Source organism: Aulonocara stuartgranti (genome assembly GCF_965226115.1).
Source record: "Aulonocara stuartgranti genome assembly, chromosome: 3".
NCBI lineage: Eukaryota > Metazoa > Chordata > Actinopteri > Cichliformes > Cichlidae > Aulonocara > Aulonocara stuartgranti.
In genome coordinates, this window is record NC_138941.1 from 3,544,238 (window position 1) to 3,554,002 (window position 9,765).

General features: G+C 43.9%; 1 long non-coding RNA gene across 1 annotated transcript; it reads right to left on the bottom strand.

Moving 5' to 3' along the window:
• Window positions 1–6,463: 6,463 nt before the first annotated feature.
• Window positions 6,464–7,335, bottom strand: LOC309702560. Its single transcript, XR_014275625.1, has 2 exons — window positions 6,912–7,335; window positions 6,464–6,860 (listed from the first exon to the last, which is right to left on the bottom strand). It is a non-coding gene; the product is annotated as an uncharacterized lncRNA (long non-coding RNA).
• Window positions 7,336–9,765: the final 2,430 nt, after the last annotated feature.

Consider the following 9,765-nt stretch of genomic DNA (forward strand, 5'->3'; position numbering starts at 1 on the left):
GCCAACCTCAGGGCTCGAGTTAGGGCTATCACTTCAGCTCTCTGGGCCGACTGTTGTCCCTCAATTTTTCCTGCTTCTTTCACCTGAAACTCAGTTCCTACTCTACAGACTACTGCATAGCCCGCTTTCAATCCTTCTTCATCTCTGTGGCAGCATCCATCTGTGAACCAATCCTCAGCTCCGTATATGGGCTCTGCCTTCAGGTCTTCCCTGATTTTTCCTTCAACTTGGGCTTTCTTAATACAGTCATGTGGTTCTCCTGACCCCATTAGGTCCGCCATATTTATTCCTTCATGTGTGAATATCAAATTTGGCGCCTCTAAAATTTTGCTCAACCTTTGTTGCGTCAATGGAGTCATTGTGAATACCTGTGAGTTCACATAGGCCACTACACTGTGTGTAGTAAGCACTTTCAGTGGGTGTTCCCTCACTATATGTGCTGTTTTCTGAATTATCTTTGCTACTCCTGCTGCGTGTTGTGTGCATGTGGGATGCCTTGCTTCTGTTGAATTTAATCTTATGCTGACATACATAAGTACATCCCTACCTCCCCCTTTTTTCTGAAACAACACACCATTCACAACTCCCTTTGTTTCTGAAACATCAAGATAAAATGCCTCATCATAGTTAGGTGTGGCCAGATCTGTGGCTCTTGACAAATCCTGTTTTAGTGAAATGAACGCTGTCTCTGTGTCCGGCGTCCAAGGCAATTCAGCCTTCAGATTTCGAACACCAACTTTCTTGATCATGTCCCTTAAAGGGGCCGTTTTACCCGCATAGTTCGGAATGAACTGTCTGCTGTAACCTGTCAAGCCAAGAAAGGAAAGCAACTCCTTCACAGTTCTTGGTTTTGGATGTGTCAGAATTTGGTCTCTGTGTGTGTTCATTAGCCCCACTGATCTGTGTGCGATCACCCGGCCCAGGAATGTTACCTCTGGCCGGACCAACTGCAGTTTTTCTTTGCTCACTTTGAAGCCACACTCCGCCAATCTGTTCAACACCACGAGCGATGCTGCCGTACAGGCCGCTGCTGACGGGGCTGCAATAAGAAGATCATCAACATACTGTATTAATGTACAGCCCCCTGGCAGTTGACATGGGGACAATGCCTCTTTCAACACCTGATTAAAAATTCCTGGTGAGAGTGCAAAGCCTTGTGGTAGGCGTGTGTACCTAAATTTGCGGCCTCTGTATGTGAATGAGAAAATGTCTCTGAGTGACTCGTGCAGTGGGAGACAAAAGAATGCATTCGCTAGGTCAATACATGTGAACCACTTTTGGTCCCCAGTAATTTCGGTCAGAGCCGTGTAGGGATTTGGTACAGGCACAGTGTCAGTCCTCAGCATGGCATTTATTGCTCTCAAATCATGTGCCATACGGTACTTCCCTGTCCCATGTTTTCCACTGGCAAAATAGGTGTGTTCCAAAATGACCATGAGGGCTCAAGCACTCCTGCCTTCCACAGTCCTTCAATGGTTTCAGCTATACCTTCTTCTGCTTCAGTTTTGTGCTTATATTGTGGTCTGTTAATTGGTATGTCAGACTTCAGCTGGAACAGGACAGGCGAACAGTTAGCTAGACCTACATCTGTGGGCCCTGCGGACCACAAAGTACCAGGCAATTTTGAGAGCTCAGCTACTGCATCAGGATGATCCATTCTTTCCCTGCCATGTATTCTGGAGATTTCTTTATGTTCTAAGATCACTGCATCGTTGGACAAACAAGTTATGCCATATATTTTACATTTTGGTGCATACCAGACATTTGGAATTTGGGTGCTTTGCCAGCATGCGTTGTCCAGCGCCCGCTTGACCATTGGTCCCAGATCTCTTGGCCCATGACCCTCGTGGACCGCCAATGTAATGTGAGGGGCTGAATCCTCTCCCACATTGTACCAAGGCAGTTGTTCATCAGTAAATTTCACAGCCGCGGCCACACCTTCTGGTCCAACATAAATGTTATGTGTTTGCACATTCCACGTCTGTCCCTCAAGATCAGACTGGAACTGTTCCCGATAGATATCGTTATCTTCCCTATCATAAAAGAGTGTAACGTGGAAAGGATCTCGCGGAGGGGAATAGACGGCCAGGCTCATTATCCAGGGTTTCCATAGCTGATAATGTCTCAAAATGCCTTCTTCCACTAGCCTCCCCCAGTAGATTTCGGCAGTGGGTTGTTCAGAGTTCTGGACTAGATATTGAGTCTTTGAAGGTGATCCCAGTTTCACAAGCAGGTCCCTGCCCATGAGATTTTCCAGGCACCTGTGAGGACACCACATATTGGTGCTTCAAAGTCTGTTTTCCCAGCTGTGTCAATGCTGGATCTGTCAATGGCAGTGTCATTGGAATCCCGGAAAAGCCTACCACATTAACTGTGTGACAGGAGAGTGTTGCACTGTCTGGTGTGTCTTTCAATGTTGAGTATGTTGCTCCAGTATCCACCAGGAAGGGCAATTCAGTGCCTTCCACGGTCATCGACAGCATGGGTTCTGCCGTTCCCACGCTGTTCGGTTTCTCCGGGCTCCATCAGTATTGCTCCCCCTCCCAGCCCCAGTCAGCTACTGGGTACTGGGCGGCTGGTGCTGCATTCGGGTTTGGAGCTTGATGTGCTCCCCTGTAAGCAGCTCTTTGTCTTGGGCCTCCTCGTGCCTGGGATCGATAGCCTCGCCTCTGATAATTTCGCTGCGATTCAGGGCATTCTCGGGACCAGTGTCCTTCTGCTCCACAGCTGTAACAGCCAGTCCAAGACACTCTGCCAGGATTCCCCGGATTCCGAGCCCTTTGTCCTCCCCTCACGGATCCACCACGCCCTCTCTGCGGTCCACCGGTCCCCCAATTCCCTACTGGTTGACGCTGCCTTGGTGCATTGGCGGGCCAACGGTCATCAGGGTAGAGACCCGGATCCTGATCTGGCCAGTCAGGCACAGGATCGGGCTGAGGCCTTGCCACCATTATTTTCCTTGCGCTCTCTTTATCCTCTTTCTTTCTGTCTCCTGCTTTGTTTTTTGCTTCTGCCAGCTGCAACTTGACCAGCCACGCCTGGGCTTCCTCCAACTCTTTCTTTTGTTTGTTTGCCAAATCCTGTTCCTGCTGAAGTCTGTGGGTCACATGTCTGTCCCACTGCACCGAGTCTGCAACGGCAAAATCTGGGTTCTTTTCCAAGTCAACTGCAACCTGATTGGGCAGCCCTGCCAGCACTGCCGAACGAAACCACGCTCTACTTTCACCCTCCTTCCCCGGATGTATTCCTGTTCCTAACAACCATTGTTCCTTTGCTTTAGCTAAACACTCTCTGGGTGTGTTTCTGGGATCCCAAATAATTTTTGGAATGGCTCCAGAGTTAGGAGTTGGGTCCTTCTCCCGGACTGCATCTGCTAAGTCATTCTGCACCTCATGATATTTCAGGTCATTTGCATATCTGGTTGTTTGAGCTATCTGCTCTACATCTGCTAACCCACCACCCAGCATACAACGTCCGGCCAAAGCGCGAAAATCGCCCAGCGCTAATTCTTCTCCTTCCCAATGTTCTCCCTTGGTTATTGGTGGAAGTTGTTTAACCAATGCTTCCAAATCTCTCACCTTATAGGCGCGATAAACTGGTTCGTTCTTTGGACCTGCTATTAGAGGCAGACTTAAACCAGGGTCAGGAGCTCCTTGTTCAAAACTCACTTTTCTACTCTTTGAGCTCTTAAATATGGGCCGTCTCTGTGCTTGGTCTCTCTTCACACTTCTTTTCCTCAAAATTAGGCTTGTACTTGGTTGAGGTTCAGCTCCTCCATCTTCGTCCTCCTTATCATCCTCTTCTTCTGATGACGTCGCACGGTCTTCATTCTCCTCTTCTGGCCCTCCCTGCATTACTCTCTGCTTTATAACCTCCAATGCCGTTAATGCCTCTATGGACGCACGTAGGGCCTCATGCATTTGTCCGTACACTTCTCCTTCAGTTTTTAACACCAAGCTCAGAGGTATTTTATCACCCAGCCCTTTCTGTTGGGATGTAATAAGTTTACTTACCTCAACCTCCATCGCTTGGCACTCTTTCTCTGCTGCTTTTAATGCTCCAGGTGAAGCCAAACGAATAGCTTTCTTAAGCTGTTCAAGCTGATCCTTCAGAGGTTTGCATCCCCTTTTCCCACTAGGTGTCGCACCCGAGCTATCAGCCATTCTCTGAAACACAGACTTACCTCTTCCAATGGCGTTGGTCGACTCCACCTTCTAGGTCTAGGTCACCCAGACACGCTTAACTTTCGGTTTCAGTCTTCGTCTCGCTGTTCTCGCAACCACTGGCTCCTCTTCCCCTGCTCGGTGATACACAAAGTTTAACCCAGCACTTTAGACGCTGCCCTCGCGTTCTCAAGCGTTGACACTCAATCAAAATTATTCGCCCTCAAAGTGTTAATATATGACACCAGCAACCCTTATGCGCAACGCGCTCACCTCCGTATACTTACCTCTCCAATAGTTCCTCGGATTAGTGTTTTTTCATTTATTTTAAACCCATTAACGGCGCTGCGCGTCCCTTATATACTTTACAACAACACACCCTCAAGGGTCCCTCAACTTGTCCCGTACTAATAAGTCTAAAACCAAGAAATCACCTTTATGACATTATGTCAAAGCTTTCTCCATGTTGCACAGCCTGCCACAGGTTTAACAAAAAAATCGCTGCCCGAGAAGGCTCCCACATATCAAGGTGGTCGTTTTCACAAACTTCCAGCAGACCCTCAAATAAACAAAAACAACGACCCAGGCAGGCTTCCAGTTCAGCCTCCTCAATTTCTATGCACACTGAAAACTCATGGGGAGATTCTTCTGTCTCCCCGTGTCCTACACAATTCACCTCCAAATGATCCCCTACAACTGAAATTTCAGTGTGGAATGACGCAGAGATTAACATTTCCTTATTTATTCACTATATGTAACCTGAATTCTCTCTCTCTTATCAAATAACCAAGGTTATCTTTACAATTTGTTATTGAACTACTAATTAAGTTGCTTTTTATGGTGTCAGTGATAAACTGCCCCTAAAAAGTCCACTTTATTGCGTGCTCATTGAGTTACTTCTATCAAAACTATTTAACAAGTTCAATTTACACATACTCATTAATTTGTCACGCTTATTAGTGGCTCATGGTTGCTTAAAGCCTATGTCTGACTTGACCACAGAGTTAGAGCATCATTCAATCCTCCCAGGATGACCACTCCACTTACTCTGCATCCAGTCAGCTCATGCATTAACAACCCTTGCAGACTGTAACCCTTTTATTTTTTGTTTATGCCTTCAAATCCACCTTAAATCTTCTTACCTAAACGTTGGTTTTAAACACAAACAATTCTTATATTCTATTTTGAAACGCTGTCACCATTCATATATTTACAATGTTATTATTTACTAAGCCAGCATTTTAATCGCAGACATTTATCCACATTTGCAAACAATAGTTATAGAGCTCAATGACACACAAAACCGAAAGCATAGTCCTCTCATGCGCTCTGCATCAGCTGCCTCATTTGCATGCACACACACTCTTCATCTAAGAATAGCAGCAGGCAGTCAGTGCATTGCTGACTCGACCCACAGAGATCTTTTTTATTACAGAGACGTCTTATATTTACAACTGCACAGATTTTAAACCTTTTAACACCTATCGAATTTCGACAAATTTAACATAACAGTTTAACCGATAAACTCCCTGAGTTTTTTGCGATCAATTAACCAGTATCTGTCCAACAGTTTCTGGCCTCATCTCTAAAATCCCTAACTCAATTTAAAAGTGTCCAACACCCAAGGTCCAACCTTTGCTGCCCAAAAAAGCGCAGATACCGTTCCAAACGGTAAGGAGATTCTAACTCCTAGTTATTCTGGAGTGCCCCAAGCTCCACAGTGACCAACTGACTATCCCTCTTCGAGGACAATGCATAAGCGTCCTTTGCATTGGCAAGCGTTACCTCTGAGCACTGCGCTTCCTACCAGTCCAACTGGCGTTCTTGAGTAATTTATAATACTTCGGAACAACAGTAAAACACCCAACCAAGTGTAAGACTGAAGCAGGTCCAACCTTATAACCAAAAAATAACCAAATTCCCTAACCTACTAAACGGTCCAACCGTATTCAATCATTACCAGCAGTCCAACTGCTTTAAATCCTCAGATTCTTATCAAAATCAAAACAGACATGCACCAGTAACTTCAGTGAGTAGACTTAAATTTTATCATGTCCAATTTGGCACACTTTGGAAATAATTCAACAGGTAGTGCCTTACCTTTTGGATAAGCCGGCTTATGCCCACTCACTTCAACCACTGGAATTCATGTCTGCCCGTCTGACCACCTCGGACCACCGCTCACACCTCCACTTTTTTCCCTTACTCAACCACCGGACGAAGCCCCCAAATGTTAAGATTCAAGAATTGAGAAAGGGTACAAGAGGTGATCGAAAAATAACCACACTGGTCCGGCCGGGTGAAGTCAAACGAAGATTTTAATTCACATGTGGGAAGATCACTGAACACAGCAATTGATCTTCAACTTACTAAAGCACAAACAATTATTTTATAACATCAGGGTTTGTTTGCTGACGCCCCTTCATGCGTCACAGATACATTTTATACATAGATCAGATCAACATCATCATGACTTTTCACCTAGAAAATCATCTTCTATTTTCATGGCTAGCCCTTCCTGTCTACCTTTCAGTTCTTGTCTTGTTCCTCTTTCTTGCCGAGACACCAAGAAACGGTTCCTCTTTTACCAAGACAATTTTGCAGTTACAGCCAAACATAACTAACCTCTCCTCTAAATAAATCTAATTTAAAGTGTGTGTGTGTGTGTGTGTTGACCTCACATGCTCTTTGTGTCACCTCTTCACCTACTGTCTGTGTCTCGTCCTCAAATACTCTTTCTCAATTCACCTGTTGCACTTCTGACCTTTTACCAGACCAGAAGCTCACTGAGACTATGTGTATGTCTTCTACTAAATAAATGTTTTAACCAAGAACCTCTACTAAAACCTTAATACAAGAATATGAACATATAAAAGATAATAAAATAAACTGATATAAGTGTTTTGTAAGCATGTATTGCAATTCCTTCTATGTTCTAGTTTTCCCTCAGCATGTATCACCTGAACAGTCACGTCAGTGAGGCTTACGACCTTTAAAGAACCTGAACATCAACTCAAATAAGCACAGATATGCAATATGTATAAAATGGTTATAACTGCACCTGAAATACAAAGTTAGCATCATCATAAACATCTTAAGGCCATCTTAAAGCTATCTATTACCTTGTTAAAGCAATGATCATACTGCAGATTATATTATGCTGGTAAAATACTTTTTGTTCATCCCCACAGAAACCATTTGAATACAAGCGCGCTGATCCACACAGGTGTGCACACGGGTGTTCACTGCTCGTAGACTTAAATTACACCTTTCTTGGCTGCTACTTCAAAGCACATTGTGCGCTGTCTGTCCTGCGTGCTGCACAACACATTATTTGACCACAAGTGTCTGTGAAGGTTCTCAGTCATCCAGGTCATCGTAGTCAAAGGAGCCTCTGTCAGCTAGAGCTGGGCGATAGAACGATAACGATATGTATCGCGATATAACTTTTACTCGATAGAGAAATTAAGCTATCGCGATAGACCTCGCCGCTCTTGTCCTCTTAAAAAAAAAAAAAAAAAAAAAAAGGTCAGCCAATCCAAATTAAGTAGCGCAGAGCCGAACCAATCACAGCCGCAGCGTCACGTCACGTGACTTGTTACGTACAGCACAAGTGCCAAGCCGCACGTGTGTTTGTTTGGGAAGCAGCCAGCGGGTAATGGAGGAAATGAGTGTGCCGACTAGAAAATTCAACCGAGCGTGACCGAAGAAAAACCAGATGATGGTTCCAACGCCGGAGAGATTGTCGAACGGAAGAGCCATAGAAGTTCCGTAGTGTGAAGGTATTTCGGCTATTTCAAGTCTGACAAAAACAGAGTAGCGTGCACTGTAAATTGTGCCGAAAGCAAGTCTGGAAATACAATAAACTGGTGCATGCGTCACACTGTACATTTCTGCACGGTTAGGAATCTAGCTCCACCTGCTGCTTTGGCATGTTCATAGCAGCGTTTTCCTTCATTTCTGCCTTTATGTGTGGACGGGATTATTTTTTAAAACGAAAACGGAAAATCTCCGTTTTCAAAAACACCCGTGTACGTGTGGACGTAGCCTCAGTCTCTGACTGGAAGCGCTAATTCGTCATTCGGCTTTTGTCAGACTAAAGTAACTGTTAAAACTGTTTGAAAAGCTCAGCTATACAACAAGGAGAGATTGAGAATTTCCTTTTAGTTCTCAGTTTATTTGATATTGACAAAAGTTAGTCAGTTTTGTCTGTTCTTCTGTAAAACAAACTAAGATTTATTTTTAGAATTAATATTTTGTTTCTAAGTGGAATTGACAATTTAGTCTGTTTCGTTTGTTCTATTTTGAAACGTAAACGCTTTAGCGGCTGCCTTTTGTGTAGTTTGCAATATTTGGCTTTATTTATCTGAAAAAGTCTCATGTTCCTGAAGTACATCTACCCTGTTGAACTTATTATGGGAAATAAATATTTAAATAAAAACAAGCTGCTGATTATTTCACATTTTACTTGTGAGCAACGGCACATTTAAATCTTACAAATATAGTTATTTGGCTTATATCGTGATAGATATCGTTATCGCCTGAAATGAAAAAAACATGTCGTGATATGAAAAAATCTCATATCGCCCAGCTCTACTGTCAGCAAAGAGGCACAGAAAAGAAGATCAGACACCAGCGAGGGAGGATAAGAAGGACAGACGCAACAACATTGTCATCCCCTATGTAGCCGGTGTATCAGAAAAACTCAGGAGAGTTTTCTCCAAGCATGACATCCCAGTGCATTTCAGACCCAGCAACACGCTCAGACAAAAACTGGTTCACCCGAAAGATAAAACGCCAAAACACAGACTTAACAATGTGGTGTATGCTGTACAGTGCAGCGAGGAATGCCCAGACCTCTACATTGGAGAGACCAAACAGCCACTTCACAAGCGCATGGCACAACATAGAAGAGCCACCTCCACAGGACAAGACTCAGCAGTCCATCTGCATCTTAAGGACAAAGGACACTCCTTCGAGGATGCTGTCGAGGAGGGAAATTATTTTACTGCTATTGTTAAATAATTGTCATTGCATTAATAATATAATCTGCAGCATGGATATTGCATTCCAAGGTTTAAACAGTGTCTCTTTCAGAAAGACCGAGTTGTAGGCTGACAGGAAGTTGTATGCAGAAGTGAAAGCAGGAAGTTATTTTGAGCCGCAGGCTAAGACGAGGCTTTAACAATGTAACAGATAGCTTTAAGAAGGCCTTAAGATCAGATCATTTTATATTAAGGTTTTAGTAGAGGTTCTTGGTTAAAACATTTATTTAGTAGAAAGGTACACATAGTCTCAGTGAGCTTCTGGTCTGGTAAAAGGTCAGAAGTGCAACAGGTGAATTGAGAAAGAGCATTTGAGGACGAGACACAGACAGTAGGTGAAGAGGTGACACAAAGAGCATGTGAGGTCAACACACACACACACACACTTTAAATTAGATTTATTTAGAGGAAGAGGTTAGTTATGTTTGGTTGTAACTGCAAAATTGTCTTGGTAAAAGAGGAACCGTTTCTTGTTGTCTCGGCAAGAAAGAGGAACAATTCATTTTAAGATAAGAACGGAAAGTACCAAGCCATGAAAATAGAAGATGATTTTCTAG